The sequence below is a fragment of the Aphelocoma coerulescens genome, chromosome 6 (genome assembly GCF_041296385.1).
Source record: "Aphelocoma coerulescens isolate FSJ_1873_10779 chromosome 6, UR_Acoe_1.0, whole genome shotgun sequence".
NCBI classification, from domain to species: domain Eukaryota; kingdom Metazoa; phylum Chordata; class Aves; order Passeriformes; family Corvidae; genus Aphelocoma; species Aphelocoma coerulescens.
Window position 1 is genome coordinate 23,825,785 of NC_091020.1, and position 17,326 is coordinate 23,843,110.

Consider the following 17,326-nt stretch of genomic DNA (forward strand, 5'->3'; position numbering starts at 1 on the left):
TTGTATATGGGCTGAAATATCTGATCTGTAAATAAACAGAAGATATATTTGTACCTGAGAAAAGTACCGACAAACTGTAGCGCTACAGATTATGATATATAGTAATTTTTGACCTAAGGATTTTCCTTGACATCTACATATTGTATGTAACCGACGTTAACATTTGTGAAGCTTTGTACCATTTATTTTATGACATTTTGAAACGTAATTTTTGGAATTAACCGTTGGCAGGGGAAAGTTTCCTAGCAAACGACTACCCTGATCACCATTTAACTAATTTTTGCGCCTAAACTTATTGCTGACGGTTAAGAATACATACAAATTCTGCAGATCACTTGAAATCTTGCCGCAGCACTTGTTTGCAGCACAGGTATTAGCCATGGCATAAAATCGGGGAAGTGATCTAGAAGTAGGAAATCATGGGGGTTTCCAAACCCTAAGTCTCCCCTCGTGGCACAACCCGTTCCCCGCGGGTAAAACACCCAGTGAGTTCCGCCCGGGGACCGATGTCCGGGGATGGGGAGCGCAGAGGATTATCTGCATTTAAACGCGATCGGCCATTGACACAAAGAGCGATCTCCACACTTCTGAATTTAATCAATTATCTCCAGCTTTCACTTTCGTATTAAGTGTATTTTCCACCTGTAATTCGTTGTAATAGCCAGTGCTACAGCCTCTCGATTCACCAAGTGACCACGGGGAGAAGTCAGATCCGGCTCCACCCCAAAGGTTTTGCGGATGTTTCTAGCTGCCCAGGAGGAATTCCGAAAATCAGCTTAGAGAGAGCACGACAGAAAACAAACATTAAACACGGTGTTTAAACATGAGTCGGGAAGGAGAGTAGGTGACACCAGTTTCCCAGTTCCGTGCACATCACCAATGGCTTTGAATTGCCAGTGCCGACACGGTCGGGGTTTGCGAAAAGTCGCTGTTTTGTGTTATTGCTCCCTCCACGACTTTCCGGAGCGGGAGCTTCCGGGACCCCAGAAGAGCCCACAGTGCCTCGCTGGGCGGTCAAGGTCAGCCTCGGACACTGGGGGTACGAAGGGACGTGGGTGGTTGCAGGTGGGGAAATGAGCTGTGGTTTCTGGGGACAAATACTTCAGCGCTCCGATGGAATGGAGCTATCCGAAGCATTATATAATCTTCCACGACAGCTTTCTCCTTTCCCTAAAGCATACCCTGGGAAACAGGGACAACTTCCAGCAGCTCATCCTCTGCCCCAAATTTCCCCCAAATCTGCAAGTGGTAGGGGCTGAGGCTTCAGAGGCGGAGGGAAAGGTGCCCACATAGATCTGAGCTCCCAGAGTCGGGATGCTGTACCCCGGGCAAAACTCCTCTCCTCAGCTCCTGCTCTCGGACTGTGAGGTCCGACACAGAAATGAGGGGCTGCCTGGGGGGATTTCAGTCCTAGGAGAAATCCTGATCCGTCTCCCCGCCGAGTGGGTAGCATCCTCGGAGCCGAGCCCCGAGTGCAGTCTCACCGAAGAGCCTCGCAAGTCCAACCAGCAGTAAGAGCTAACGCAAGACAGTGAGTGAGCTTGCTGCAGGATTTGCACAGAGATGCTGGGAAAGCTCTAGGGTCCGACACAGCCTGGTGCAAAACTCGGATCCCTTCCTCAGCCTCGCTCATTTCCAGGAGCAGCTCAGCGTCAAAGCTGAAGTTCTGACAGGGCACTGAACCTGCTGCAAAGGAAACAACAGTTTTGACATCCCCTTCATCCCCCCAGCGTATTTTCCCCCCTTTTTCCCAGGACTTTTACTGCTCAGAGGAGATGAGTCAAGACATTTCCTTCTCCCCTTTCATAAATATTGCATCTCCCAAATGCAATTACCAAGGGCGAAGCGACACAAGTGTTTGCTAAATAAGATTATGTGATAATGTATTTTATGCCTGTGCTGTGACACCAGACAATCCCCCTATTAATAACAGCTCAATGAGATGTGGAAGTTCTTAACAGGGTGCTTTGGGGGATTGGGGATTTTTTTGTTTTGTTTTGTTTTTTTGGGTTTTTTTTGGTTTTTTTGCACCAAGGGGAAGGCAAGCACAGTACTATGGCATCGGTTGCAAGGGAGGAAGAACAATTCTGGGCATCAATTAAAATAGCAAATGGAGCTGAAAGCAGCTCAGAAGGTCCTTTGGTCTGTACATAAGGCACGGACCAGTTAGGGGTCCTGCTAACAGGGTGTAAATCACTCACAGACTTTCATAATGCAACAGGCCTAGAGAGATTTGTGCACATTGCCATGATCCTGTGAATGAATTAGTGCCTGACTAGGAGTATTTGGGGACTCTGTAGGTTTATCAGAAGTGATCTGTGCCAGCCGATGCATCTCAAGCTGTTTATAACAGGCAGAGCCTCACCTCTTTCCCTGAGACAAGAGTGAGAAAAGCAGAAACAAAAACCACCCCTTGGTTCAACTTCCCTCAGCTGGAATTACTCAGTCAAAATACCACCATCGAAGCTCTCCTCTGGTGATCTCCAGCTCCCACCTTTCTCTGCTTGTTTTTTTTTCCTTTCTCTAGTGACCATGTCCATCTGCCAACTCCTATTGACCCGTCCATCCCTAGTGGTCTTCTGCCTCTCTCTCATATGACTCTCCGTGTGTCCCTTTGCATATGGTCAAAAGTAACTGGGCATGCTGCCTGTCCAGCCTGAGACATTTAGCTGTGACCCCTATTTAGGAAGTCCTTCAAAAACTCTGTGCTGCAAAGCCCAAGCTTTCTCAGTGGTCCCCCGTCCCAGCACTCACAGGTTAAGATAAAAGCCCCGGCTCCCAGGTCCCTGCACGGCACCAGCAGCCCCACGGTGCCTTCGCAGGACACCGGGGGATGCTCAGCAAATCTCTTGTGCTGAGCTGCCCACAGGGCATCACGCTGAAAGTGTGAGCAGCCCCAGGCATCCATGTCAGGGATTTCCCTCTAGACCTTTTCTGCTTCAGTCCTTGAACTGACACAGAGTCCCTCCCAGAACCGCTGGCCAGAGCTTGGTCCTCTGGGTGGCAGGGCCATCATCCCCGTGTTGATGCAGACAGGGTGATACATGAGTCCTTTGCCTTCTTTGATGCTTCCAGGGTAAATTCCTCCAGAGTCTGCAAAGTTTGGCTCTCTATTTCACATTAGCACTAGTTTGTAGCTGCCCTCTGGCCCCTGGGGTGGAAGGTCAATCCTTTATTTACTTAGTCCCTCACTTAGTTCATCTGCAGCCCTTTCAGTGCTTTGGATAATAGGCACAAAATGGGCTCCTAAGCTGCTCCCTGGCCATGAGCCTGCGCTCCTTAACTCCTGCGCCGTGGAGAAGTGTGTTGCCTTCTCTGGTGATACCAGTGATACACAGCAAAGCAGGCTGGGCAGGCAGCAGCTCTTTCCTACACAGAGGCAGGATCTGATCCAGCACAGGATGAAATGAGGGGCACACATGCTTTCAAGCACTGACATACCTAGGCTGAAAATCATGAATGGCACGGGAAAATTATATCCCTGACATCACACCTGTCCTGGCAGCTCCTGCTTGCTGGTGCCCCTAGAGCTGGTTTTTGGTGCCCTGTACAACAGCATTGACCCTGGACATTGCAGCACCCTGGTGCCATTGCCCTCTCGGAGTGACTCAGGTCCTTTCCTGAGCCCATCAGATGCTGCTGCACCTGCGAGAGCTTCATCAGGCAAAGCCAGAGCCCCGTGCTGAGCTGGGGAATGTGCCAGCTCCAGGCTCCATGCCCAGCACAAACAACCAGCTCCCTGCTACCAGTGCCCTCTCTGATGTTAGCATGCCCAGGACAAGAGAGCCTGATGGATCCCACCCATGTCCATGGGTGGATTCAGAACCAGAAAATTCCCCAGAAGCAGAGAGGTACAGATCAGTAGGCCAGCCACAGCTGCAGCCGGCTGCAGCTGGCCCCAAAATCAGTAGCTTTCAAAGCTTGTTTGCCTGAGTGAGCCCAGAGGGTGGCATCTTCCTAGCCCTGTGCCACCTGGGGACAGCCACCACTGAGCATCTCTCCCCTTACTTGGGATGCTGCAGTTCACCACGGTGCAGCTGAGCCTGACCTCAGCTCCTTGTTGTCTGCAAGTAACATCAAACCAAAGTAATCAATAGCAGCAAACAAGCTGTATGAATAACTAAATGGTTATCAGATCATTACTATTGAATATTGTTCATATTAAAAGGGTAAATCAAAGTACTTCTCAAGCACACCCACACGTGTGCTGGGTTTGGGCTCTGAAGAAGCAGATGAGAGATCCTGATGCTCTCAGAGGAGGCCATGTACCAGATGTCTGCACAGGAGCTAGAGTACAGTCTTGGGTCCCACCCTCTCCATCAGCAAGGGACTCATGGTGCAGGCACTGCTGACTGCCAGGAGTGGAGATGTTTTCCAAGGGTCAGCCAAAAGCAGAGACAAAAGCGGCTTCCTTGAGGACTCCAGGCACTGGGAGGGAAGTGTGCCCTTTGCCTGGGTGCCCCAGGCTGGGTGTTTATTCAGGTCCCGCAGAACAATGCTGCAGCCGGAAAAACAACCTCCCCCCTGCCCTAGGCCTGGCTGGAGGGGCTGTGTGTGTCTCCCCGAGCTTGTCCCCTGGGTGGGTGAGCGGTGCCTTGGCTTACAGCCATGCTGATCATGTTTGTCACCACGGGGGCCTTTTTCTTTTTTTAAATCTTTCGGTTTCCGTGCTCTCCCAGTGCTTTGGATGACAGGAAGTAGAGCTTCTTGGAGAGGAGGTTGGGGATTTGGGGAGTTTCAGGCTGGGAGGGAGCACAGGCTCGTCTGTCCTGACCTCCCGCTGCAGCCCTGTCCCACAGCATCCTCCGGCTGCAGGAGTGCTGGCTGTAACCTGTCACACGCTCCTGCAAGCCTGGCTGCACCCACAGTACCTCGGGACTAGGGAAATTGCCCCTGTCCAACAACTGAGACCCTACTCTTGGGATCCCAGCAAGCTCCACAGCTGGATGCAGTGACAGGAGGGGAAGGAAGAATGACCGCAGCCAGTGCTGTGGTCTGTGGTTCAGCCAACCCAGACTTCCAGAGGGCAGAGGCTTCCCAGGACACCTGCAACCCAGGGATGGTGGGGTTTCAAGGAAGCACTAAGCTAAGCTCTAACATCCCCTGCATAGCCACCTTTTGCTGGGCAGCCAGGAGAAATCAGTTAAATGGGAGCAGTGCCCCTGCTGAGGGTTACAGAGCCAAGGCTGAGCTATGCCCGGCATTTAGCAGGACTGAACTCCCACAGCAGTGGCATTTTTTGTCAGATGGAGGATGCTGCAAGGCGGTGCTCTGCCTCTGGACTGAGTGCTCTGTGTGTTCCCTGGGTGAGACGTGTTCCCACTTTGATTGCACTACAGGGTGTGACAAGCTGATCCCTGCCAGGAAATTAATGAGCCTCAAACACCTTGCCCATCCATCACCACCCCAATCAGCTCCTTAATGCCCTACCCACCCTGGCCACACACCCAACACTGCTGGTCACTCAGATCCTGGAAGCTACACTTTCCAAGGACCTAATGTTGCTGCCAGGCTGGCAAAAGGGCCAGGTCATCATCTGGCCAGCACATCCCAGCCCTGCAATGGCTGCAGTGCTGACACCTCCCTCCAGGCTGCTCTGCCTGACCAGTGCCTGTTTTCCCTGCCCATTGCCCATAGGAACCCCTGAGGCCATCATGGTCCTCAGTACCGAGGCCATAGGAAAATGCCCTGACTACCAGCAAACACAAATCTCATATTTAGCAATGACTGGGACAGGTTAACACAGAGCGGAAAATAACAGAAGAAAACCTGGCAGGCTGGAGAAATGTCTCTTCACCAAATCAGATCAGCAAATTGGTGAAAATTTCAAAGGAAAATGAATTAAAGTGGTTTATCATATACCAGTGGGGAGAGCATTGACCCAGAGCTGCATTTCCCAGAGCAAAGGCACAAAAGAGCACTTGCAAAACATTAGCAAGTGGCACATTTTCAAAATCCATGATAAAAGGAGCTGGAAAGTCAAATGGAAGAAGGCACTTCCAGCTCCTGAAGGCTGGCTGTGTTCCCCAGGTTCTGGTCCCTCACACTGCTGTACCAAAACTGGTATTTAATGTGCTCACAGAAGTTTTTATGAGACACTGGTGCACCATGACGTGTTTTCTCATGCTTGCAGCTTGCCAGGTGGATCCTCTGAAGCTGCTGCTGGGTTCTGGGGCAGCGATGCTGGATGCCTGATGCTTAGCAGCACAGCAGCAGTAAGACGACAGCTCCCTGGGCTTGTGCCAGGTGAGCAGAAATCCTGCCTGGCACCGCAGCATCCTGCTCACGTGCCCCGCTACCTGCACATCTGGTGCTGGAAGGTGGGGGAGGTGAGGGTGCCCGGCTCCCCAGAGAAGATGGCTTGGGGGAGAGGTCCCTGCTGAGAGTCCCAGTGCCTGGATGTGGCCCTGGGGAAGAGGATCAGGCTGGTAGCCACTTCTCTACTGCAGACTGGGGGGTGCAGGGCAGCTCTGAGAGCCCAAAACCTGCCCAGCAAGGACTAATGACAGCAGAGGCGAGGAGTGAAGCAGTTTGCACAGCAGGTGATACCAAGCAAAGCCCCTATGTGTCTTCACAGGATGAGGGCATCCAAAATGTTCTTTTTACCACCCCAGCATGTGCAGAGTCGGAGCAGGAGGCAGAAGATTAGGTCCTGAGGAATGGGATGTCTGCAAATGCTTTCTGATGAGCTGCTTCTGTCCCTGAAAAATGAAATTTCATTAAATTAGCTTTGAAGTAGCGTGTGAAATTCCCACGTTGTGTTTGTGCTTCACTTTGTCTCCATTGGATAATTATGAAAAATACAGCTTTCCAAGTGTGGCACTTGCTCTTCTTCAGCTTAAAAATTTCTTTTCCACCTCGTTCTCCAGGCAGTATTTTTTACTTCATCTTAATTGTGGGAAAAAAATTGATTTCCTGGTAATAAAACAAAACAGAGACAGAAACTTTCCAACCTCGCCAACAAAGTAAGGACCAAGTGAAACATTTTTTTCCTGACCATCTTTGTTCCCCTTGAAAAATTTCAAAAGGAAAAAAAAGACACCAAAAGACAAAAATTCAGTGGTTTCCTCCCTGAGCTGATGGAGATCTCTCTAGAGGAAATGTGTCCGATAAGCTAAAGTGAACCCACCTCCCCTGCTTTATCTCAAGCAGTGTCAGATGGGTATTTCTAGCAGGATCTCTTCTGGACACTCAGAGCATCAAATTACTCTCCCATCCCGTGCTCCTCCACTGACCTGTTTCAGAGCTCCCCGGCTGATCACGGAAGACACCGGGCAGCCACGCTGCAGTGGGATGTGGTCGCTGGCTGAAGGGAAGGGCTCTCACCACTGGCAGACTCCATACTCCAAAGTGGCTGCTTTGATGGAGAGAGCTGGGGATGTCCCAGGAGCTTCCCTCTGTGCCACACAAGTGCTACAATTTCTCTGTTTTATCAGGGCTTTTCAGTCTTAGGAAAGCTGCTTTAGTGCCTCAGTTTCCCCACTAAGTGTTTCAAGCAGACACTTCACTGCAGTCTTTCCTAAAGCAAGTGCAGACCAGAAAAATTTGCATTTTCTGGCATTAGAGGCATCTCAATTCACCCCTAAATACAAAGTCAGCATCCCTTGCTTCTGACCCCACACAGGGCCAAACAGGGAACTGAACACCTCAAAGCATCCAGGTCCTAAAACACCCCATGGCTCAGGCTGGACATGTGCTGCCAGCCTGTCTGGGGCACAGACAGCAGTGGTGAGTGCAGGGCCAGTCATGTCCTCATCCCAGCTCTGTTCATTTTCCACATCTTGGGGTTTGTTGTTAATATTCCCAGTTACCCAAGGAAACAACCCCTCAGCTGCCACCACTGGTGGATCAACCCCCATCTCGTTCACTCTGTCCCTCAGGGCTTTGCATCCAGGTGCCATGACGGGGATGCTAATTTTTGTAGTGGAGAGAGGGCCAAAAAGGGTCCAGCCTGGAAACCCTGACCCAAAATCAGGCCAATTACCCATTAGTTGATGCAGTTCATTCCCCAGTGATTAATTGTCAAGAAAAACTATGTCACATTTTGCAAGCCCAGATTCCAGCGCAGCGACACCGCAGGTCCTTTATCAGCCCTGGGGCCAGATGTGGCACCAGCCTGTCTGAGCCAGCCAGGTACCTCCACATCCAAGGGCTTGTTTGTTTTGGTGTAAGCCTGAGTGTAATTGGGGCTAAAGAAAAATACCCACAGCAAAACAAATGCGGCGCCAATGATGGACACAGCCCTGCAGCCAGCACAAAGACAGATGGGAGGAGAGCCTGTCCTGAGAAGCCCAGGTGGAGATGCCCAGAGAGTTCAACACATGGCTGTCAACTGTGCAATTAATTTCCAGTGACCCCCGTGAGAATGGAGACCCCAGCCCAGCACCTCCCGCAGACTGGATGTGTCCAGGGCCAGAGGGAGAACCCCACTGCCTCCCACTCTGCCTTCCCAGCTGGGGGACCGAGACCACCTGCACCAGCCACGGGACTCTCTCACAGCTTTCCTTGCCTCAGTTTCCCACAGCATCATCCTGAATAATTCATGTACAAGACAGAGAAAAGGATGCATCACAAGCAATGGTTAACATGAGTTATTTCACATGATGGGAAGATCTATCAGCCTGGCTCTATCAGGTTGAGGTGATTAATGCAGCTCTGCAGCCCTGGTCAGAAGCCCTCACATTCAATTACAGATGCTGGGGGGGTCCTGGACAGCAAGAAATCAGAGACAAGACTGACTGGGGAGACCCCAAGCCACCGTAAGAAATTTTGAGGGGATCCACCTCATATTAGCCTCAGTCAGGTTTAGTGGGGTTCAGACAGGTTAAGAAACCAAACACACACAAATCAGGCACACTCTGACATCCCCGTGCATTTGCAATTTACTGCAAAGCCATCAAAGCTGATTCTTAGGTCATGTCCATCACACAAGTCTGCAGGTTTGTCAGACCAGCCCTCTAAAGCCATGGGAGTGGACTAGCTTGGTGGGCAGAAGTTATTTTAGAAATAAATCTTTTTAAAAGTGCAACATCTGACTTGATTAACATTAATTAGATAACTAACAATTTAGTAACATCAATTAATTAACAAGATGAAAGTTATTTTACTTCTTTGATAACCACTGACTCCAAATGCCCTTTTTCACCCTGTTCAGGGCTGCACTTGTTTCCAGGCAGGCTCCCTTTGTGCCCTCTGAATACCACCTGATTTATTTCCAACAACCAGCAGCCTGACAGAGATGCTCCTGCATCTGCTGAGGGATGCAAAGAGGGAGAGCTCTGGGGGTTTGTAGCCAAGATCATGGGTGTCCAGTATGAAGGGGCTTGAATCCAGGTCCTGGGCTGGCTCTGCACACTATTTTTTGCTGTTTGATCTGTCTGCTATAGTTATACCAGACTCCTTCCACTTGTATCATGGCCTTCAACAACAAAATGCCTCTTTATTCAGATCTAGGTTTACTAATCAATGTAGCACCAAATTTAGCACCAGGAAAGCCACCACCAAGTTGCATCCATGTGGTGAGGCTTTAACTATGTGTTTTAGAGCCTTGATAGAATCAGACCTGTGGCACCCATTGAAAAGAAGGGGAGAGTCCATAGTCACCTTTCCCTGCTCACCAACATGGCCAACCCCACTTCCCTCTGCAGCCTGACTGGGCCCTCATCTCACTGCACAGCACAGAGGTCTTCCAGGGAGGAGTTCTATTAGCCCAAGCCATTAACACAGAAAGTTATTAGCAGGCTCTTGGGCAGAGTCTATTTTCATATTCATTTGGCTAATTAAATGTAAATCACTGCTCTGGATTACCACTAAGGGTCCCAAGCCCCATTAGTCAGCCTGTATTCACAGGGGAGAAAGGGTGTCACCCCTGTGCAGAGGTGATTCATGGTCACACAGGACATGCCCAGTCTGCTGTGTCAATGGGTGGCTCTGTCACCCATGGGTGACCCGGGGGAGTGCTTTGAGTTTTCTGGGCTCCAAGGAGCAGGTACCACTTCTTTCTACCCACGGGGTATTTAAACCAGGGACATCTGGCCATGGCTCTCCACAAGGGCAGGGCTTGAAAGATGTTCTGTGAACATGCCGGCCATGATCAATATTTGGAGCCTGCTGGCCCTGGCTGCCCTCCCCAGGGCTTGGCAGAGCATATGGGTGTTTCCAAGCTACCAGCTAGTGTTGCAATAGCTTTTAAGATGTCACTGATCTCCTTACAGGGACCCTCTGCCAGTCACGTACACTGAAGTGGCAGGGGAGTCCAAGGAACTCTGCACGGTCACACCACCAGCCTGGTCCCCATTCCTGTGTTGGTACCCAACACATCACATGGCAATGCTACAAAATCACAAAAAAATTGGATTCTCTGCTCCAGACAGGACACTGAAGGGTTGCAGGTCGGGGTAGGATGGACAGAGATGGATGCCCTGAGAAGTGGTGTGGAGATGCTTCCCTGTGGCCAAGGCACTCACAGGAAGGACATGGCCTATCCAGTGAGCACTGGCACCCTGCCTCTGTTTACCATGTACTCTGTGTCTGAGTCAGGGCCCTGCCACAAACAGCAGCACAGCTGGATCTGGTTTCATTCCTTTTCTCAAAGCAAACAAACACAGACAGCGTCGCCTGCTGTGTCAGCCTGGGGGCATCAGGGCAGACAGGCTTCATCCTCCCATGGGCGCTGCATGCAGCCAGCCCTGAGCTGGCTTGGGTGCTCTGGTTGCTCCTGCCATGTCCCCCATACTAAGCGCGGGCACCAGCCACCAGCTCCATCCTGCATCCCACTGGTGGGAGAAGCCAGCCCCCCTCTCTAAGGCCAGGGGTCTCAGGGCTTCCACATCACTTCACGAGGGTGAAGCCACCCTTTATGTGATACAGACAGGACAGAGATAAATGCCATGTGTGGGTTTGGCTGCCCGGAGACCCATGGGCATGGATCTGCATCCACAGGGCACTCAAGGGATGGGCAGAGAGGGACAGAGCCGAGCTGCAAAGCCAAGATCAGGGGGATATGTAAGAGTCCAGGATGGGGGAGAGTGCCGGGGAGAGCTGCCGTGCAGCGGGGGAGGGGGGGGGCAGTGCAGCCCCACTGCCTGGTGTCTGCCTTTCAGTGCCTGCAGCAAAATCCACCTGCCACTCAAAGCAACCCCACATCCGCCTGCCCCGCAGCCCCGCCCTGGTTGCATGTCCCAGCTGGTTGCAGATGGATAGGTTGGGAGCAGGCCAGGAGCAGACTGAGCTGCTGGGAGCCAGGGATACTTTGTCCCGCTTTGGGGTAGCTCACAGGCAAAGCAAACCTGGGATACCTGGCTGTTTGCTGTAGACAGAGCTGCAGCATCACACTCATCCTCTGAATTCCTTGTTTATTTGGCAGAGGCTGCCCAGCTCCCTGGAATCCAGCTCAGTGCTGGCAGCATCAACCAAGCCAAGCACAATGAGCTCCGTGAGGTGGGAAAGTAGAACTCCAAGAGTTCAGGAACTGTGCCACACTGCCTGCAGTCCCATGAGTAGGGAAGGTGCAGAGGAGTTACTCTCCATTGCCCCCAGGTACCTTGCAGCCCCTTGTCCCACAGCCAGGCTGATCCTGCCTCTGCCAGCTCACAGCCCAACCTGTCCCTGCTACCTCCTGTTACCAGCCACTGAAATCCCACCTGTTGTCCCTGCCATTTGTAGGAGCAGCCCTGTCTGTGTTAACCCCTGAGCCCACCCAGATTCTTTTGGCAATTGTGTTTACCAGGGGCCTGGAGGTTGAGTTCTTTCCCCATGCCAGAGTTCAGCCATCTTGTCTCCAGCCCAGGAGAGGCCCTTCCCAACTTCGAGAGTCTGCAGTGTCTGCAGCTTGGCACAGGGATGCTGCTCCTGCCAAGCCGGCCTCTGAGTCAGAGCAGTCCCAGCATCCCTGAAAAGCCTGGCAAGAACTGATGCTCACCTTCTGCTGGGAGATCTTTGGAAGAAGTCCACCACTCTCTCCAGTGGTCCCTGCTAAATTTCCATGGCACCCCTATCTTGTCTGGGTGCTGACAGGGAAGGTCTCACCCTTGCATCTCGCAAGGTTTGTGTGACTTGTGCTTTCAGCTGCTCCAGTTCCAGCTGGAGAACTTAGACCTGCCTGAGACCTGGGGAGCAGGGACAGAAGAGGATTTAGGGGTGGAGGCCAAGGGCAGAGGGTGTGAGGTGGAAGAGCTGTAAATCCTCACCAAGCGAGCCCACCCCAGCCTTGGTGAATTTCCCTTCAACCTCCTCCCCTCACTCACCCTTCCTTAATTATTCTTAATGGGCAAGCTCATAAGAGCTTCTATTAACTTTATTACCAGATCAATTAGTGCTTACTTCCCCCTCACCCCCCCTCGTGCTAGTAATACCATCAAATATGAAGACAACATCCACACTGCTACCCAGCAACCTGGAGAAGGTGCTGGGGAACACAGTCTACTCTGAGCTCCAGATGCATTGTTGGGCACTTCTGAGATCGATGGATCCTCCCCAAGATGTGGCCCAGTGAGGAGGGGAGCCAGGAAGGAGGAAGATTAATTGGAGAAGACGTTGGCACCAAACAGCTCCAAAATCTGCTGGCATGAGATGTGCAGGAGCAGTTTGGCATCAGAAGGAAGCCCTCTTGCCTGCAGCCCTGTGAGCTGGTGGGGTTGGCACAGGCAGCAGAGGATACAGGTGTTTGTTGGTGGATCTGGTGGAAGGAGCCATGGCATCAATCAGAGCACCACAGGATGGCAGGAATGGGGCTGCTGGGACAGGAGATGGGGGAATGGCTGCAACTACTTGCTTTGAACAGAGGGAAGAGGACACCTTCCCAGCAGAGGGAGAGAAGCAGTACCAGCACCCTTGTTCTGCCTTATGGGGGATGTGAGGGAGGCTGGGGACACCCGTGGGGCCATCCCCACATCCCCTTTAAAGAGGCAGGGCCACAAAGGGTGGGTGCTGGTGCCAAGCACATTGTCCAGCAATCCTTCCCCGAACTCTGCCCCTTTTGGGGACCTACTCCAAGCACCCTAGAGGTGCGCGCTCCGCCTCAGCCCTTGGCACAGCCCTTGCGCAAACACAGGAGCTGGATGCAGAGATGCAGGAGCTGGCTGCAAGCTGCGGCCCTGCTGGATGCCCTGGCTCTCAGCAGGGCCATTGCAGCCTGACTGACAGGCCCTGAAGGGGATGCACAGGAAAACTGTGGGAGGGAAAGGATTTTGAAATATTTGACCGGGGCACCTTGCATGGAAAGAAACTCCTCTTGCAAAGACAGCAGCTCCCACCACAGAGCATTTCTCAGACCCCTTGGCTGCCCACGCAGTTTGTTCCAGCTGGAAAGGACCCACTTGAACATCCCAGAAAGGACGCAGAATTCCCAGCACCCTGAGTCACATGTCCTGCTTGTGTCATGCTGACAGCTTGCAGCTTTGGCACTTGGAAAGTACTGTAGGACCACTGCAAAATCCAGCCTGACTGGACATGGGAGAGCACAGCTCTGAGCCAAAGGGCTGCCAGCCCAGGGACTCAGCGATGCCTCTTGTCCCTTTGCCAGCTGCGTCAACCAGAAGAGCTGCAGTATGGGGAGAACTTGTACCTGAGCCTTTTCAGTAAACAAGCACTCACACTCAGAGAGGGTCTGCAGGGCCACCAGACACCAGGGGTAGGTTCCTGCAGAGCCAGCTCCCAATCCCATCCATCTGAGCCATGCTCAGCATTCAGCATCAATACAAACTGGTTCACCTGCACAGGTCCCCTCCAAAATCCTGGGGCATGCCAGATGGGGCCCTGTGTGTTTGACCTCGTGAAAAAGTACCCACCAGCAGCTTTTGGTGGCTGTCAGCAGTTGACTCCTGCATGGAGACATTGCTCCTTGACTGCATCACCCGAGAAGGTGTCCCCAGCCAGAGAGGAGTTAGCAGGGGATTGCATCCTGCTCTCCTCATGGAAAGAGGTCCCACTGCCTCCTAATGTCACAGGTGGTTTGCTATGAACAGTCAGCAACTGAGCCCATATTTATGGCCAACAATCCCCATGGGGACACAGGTGGTCTCACAGACACTTTACAGTGATGTCTGCTGGCTGAGCACCCCAAACTCCTCCTGTCATCTTTCCAATCATCCCAAGTTTAGCTCTCTCCTGAAAAAAATCCATTCCTGGGTCCCTGGCTGGCCTTGTCCCTGCTCTTGCCTGCAAGTCTCCTCTCCATGGAGCTGATCCAAGGCCCTTTAGACTCCCAGCACTGAGTCTGTAGGACCTGCCCCATCCACCTCTGAGTCTGGACCAGGTAAGGTCTCTGCCCAGCACCTGGCCAGCACAGGGGTCTCCAGCCCATACAGATAGAACTCCCCTCTGCTGCCAGCATGGTTGTTACTCCCAAGCCTCAGACCAAGCAGGAAGCTGCCCAGCTCCCACCACTGCTAATCTGCTTACACCCCATTCCTAAGGAAGACCGCCAAAGAGAGCTCCTGGCCTTCATCCACTATGGGCTCTGCAGACTCAGCTCCAAGAATCTCCAGTTTGCAGCTGACCCAAAGTGGAACAGTGGTTCTGTGAACCTCCAGAGACACATGGAGATTGTCCAGGATGTGGGGGTGTCCAGGGCAGAGCACCACAAGCCTGGGATTGGTCACAGCCAGAGGGCTGGTGGGGAAGAATAACACCACCACCACAGTCTGGAAAGAGAAGGAAACCCAGTCTGAGTCTTCCCAGCATCCAGCAGAAAACCCAGTTGGAAAACTGGTGCTAAAGCCTTCTAACTTCATGTGCAAGGGCCTCCCCTTTGCACACAGAGGTGTTGGGTGCATGAGGGAGAGAACGATGCTGTGCTTGAATGGGGCTATTACTGCCAGGAATGGAGGAGGAGAGAGCAAAGCACCACTACCCTCCCCCCATCCCCCCTCCAGCCCTTCCAAAATAAATAGGCCTCGGAAATAATAGTCAATGTGAAAGGAATTAAAAAGGCTTCAGCCTGTGTGTGTGTGTGTGTGTGTGTGTGTGTGTGCGAGTCCTGCCAGGTTAATACTGCTGCCTATTCGCCTGACAGCTCCAAGATTGATTACCTGCCTCAGCGCTCTTTATAACTTGATCAGTCGAATTAATCTCTGGCTGCGGGCCCATCTGATGCCAGGCATCACAAATTTAATTTGGAGGTGTACGGGATCTTTTATTCCTCCCTCCCTCCCTCCTTCCCCCGCCCCAATCCCTGTCCCTGTCCCTTTCTTCTCAGCTCATCAGCACACATGATGTTCCTGCTGATGTAAGGATGACCTGGGCTGTCAAAGCTTCCTCAGGGCTGCAGGGAATAACATCAGCAAGTAAATCCATGCTACCCACAGGAAAAAAATTAAAAAAAAAAAACGAAACAAAACAAAAACCCAAAACCCCAAAACAAACTAAAAAACCCAAACCCAACCACAAAACCAGAGGCCAAAGCAGACACTAAGTAAGACATATTAATGTACTAAAGACTTAATGAAGTTGGGGGGGTGTGGAGGGGAAAGTGCTTACTTTATTAGTTTATGGCCGATTAATGGGAACGGTCATTACAATGATGGAGATGGATTACTCCCATCAAACACAACCACCAGCCCCTTTCGGAAGGTAGAAGGGTGCTGGTGTTAGTGCCTTGCTGCTCAGCCAGGGTTTGGGAAGTGGGGTGCTGCACAAGGAGGGGAGATGGGCTCAGGGAGGGCAGGGGGCTGCAGAGATGCCAGGGAGGTTTAGGAAGATGCCGTGAGCTGGAGACTGAATGAGTGAGGGGTTCAGGTGGTGGGACTGAGGGGTCAGTGGAGGAGAGGAGAGGAGAGGAGAGGAGAGGAGAGGAGAGGACAGGACAGGACAGGACAGGACAGGACAGGACAGGAGCCCCCATACCAACAAACAGCCTGGGGGTGATTTTAGGTCCCCAAAGGTTGGTTCACCTTCTAGGCTGAGAGGAGCACAGGCTCTCAGATACATTAATACCCAGCTCCCAGCCAAGGAGGACACAGGATGGAGAGACAGACTGGCCAGAGGCTTGGGAGCTCAGCTCCATGGGTGGTAAGCAGCTTTCACCCCTTGCTCCTCCAGTGCTCTGTGCTGAGACCCTCAAGTGGGTCTGCAGGACCAGACCCTGTCCAGGATGTGAGAGCCAGTTGGTTCACTCCAGAACATGGTTAAATACCTGCTCACAGCCCAGGTTCCCCATGGCAATGACCCAGAGGTCCCCAGACACCTCATGATAATCAGAATTACCCAATATCTCTCCAGCCACTAATTGGTAGTTACCCTTTAGCTCCCTGGGGCAGGGCAGTAACTCTCATCCCTGTGAGGCATGCTACAAGGACCATTTATGCACAAAAATGGAATGAATGCAGCAGGAAAACACCCACACTTGCATCCACTCAACAGCCTTTGATTTCTCCATGTCTTCAGCCCCTTTCATTCACACCACACCAAAATTTACACCAACCATGGAGGATAATTTACTTTTTGTGCCTTTAATGGCCAGAATATTCACACTGATGAAAGGAGTTGGGAATTGAAAGGGAACATCTTAGACATTTGTGCAAATTTTTCTGTTTGTCTGGAAAGCAAAGGTGTTGAGCTTCACATATGGGGGAAAGGAACAGAGGAAAACACATGTCTTGTCTTCTTCTTGGGTTCCAGGGTCCCAGAGCACAGCCATGACATGCTCTGGCAGCCTCCTGACCTGTCTGCCCAGGCACCACCATCAGAAGTGGAAGTGCATCTGCCAGACCCTTGGAAGAAGCAAACGTGCACCCAAGGCAGTTGCCTTCCTTGTGCAGCCTCACCAGTGGCCTTTCCAGCTGGTGCTGTACCTGAGCTCTGACCAGCCTGGAGGGATGGCCATTCCTTCACCCACTCCCCACAGCTCTGCTCTCACAGACCGTGGCCTTTCTCCAGCTTGCCCTGGGACCAGCTTGTTAAACCTTCTGTTTTGTGGGATCACTGAGCACTGGGAGATGGGCTTTGCCCTGCCAGCTTACTGTTCAGTTAACCATCGGGAGCAATGCAAGGGTCTGGTGGAGCACGGCAGGGCCACAGGTTTCCATCACTTCAGATCCTCTCCCAGCTCAGCAGCTCCTTGTCTGCATGAATTAACCTGTGCTTCAGCCAGTTTCCCATATGACTGCTGGACAAGCCTGAGATGACTTGATCCCCAGAGCTTGGTGTAGCAAGCCTGGCTTGCAATGTGGTGTTGTGAAGGGATTGAGGTCCCCCAGCAGCTCACCTGCCATCCCTACCCACAGTCAGGCTCAGCAGCAGGAAGGAGCTCATGGTCACAACGCCCACATCGAGCAGCACTGCCACACTCCAGCATCCACATGGACTCGCAGCCTTTCATCATTCCCGA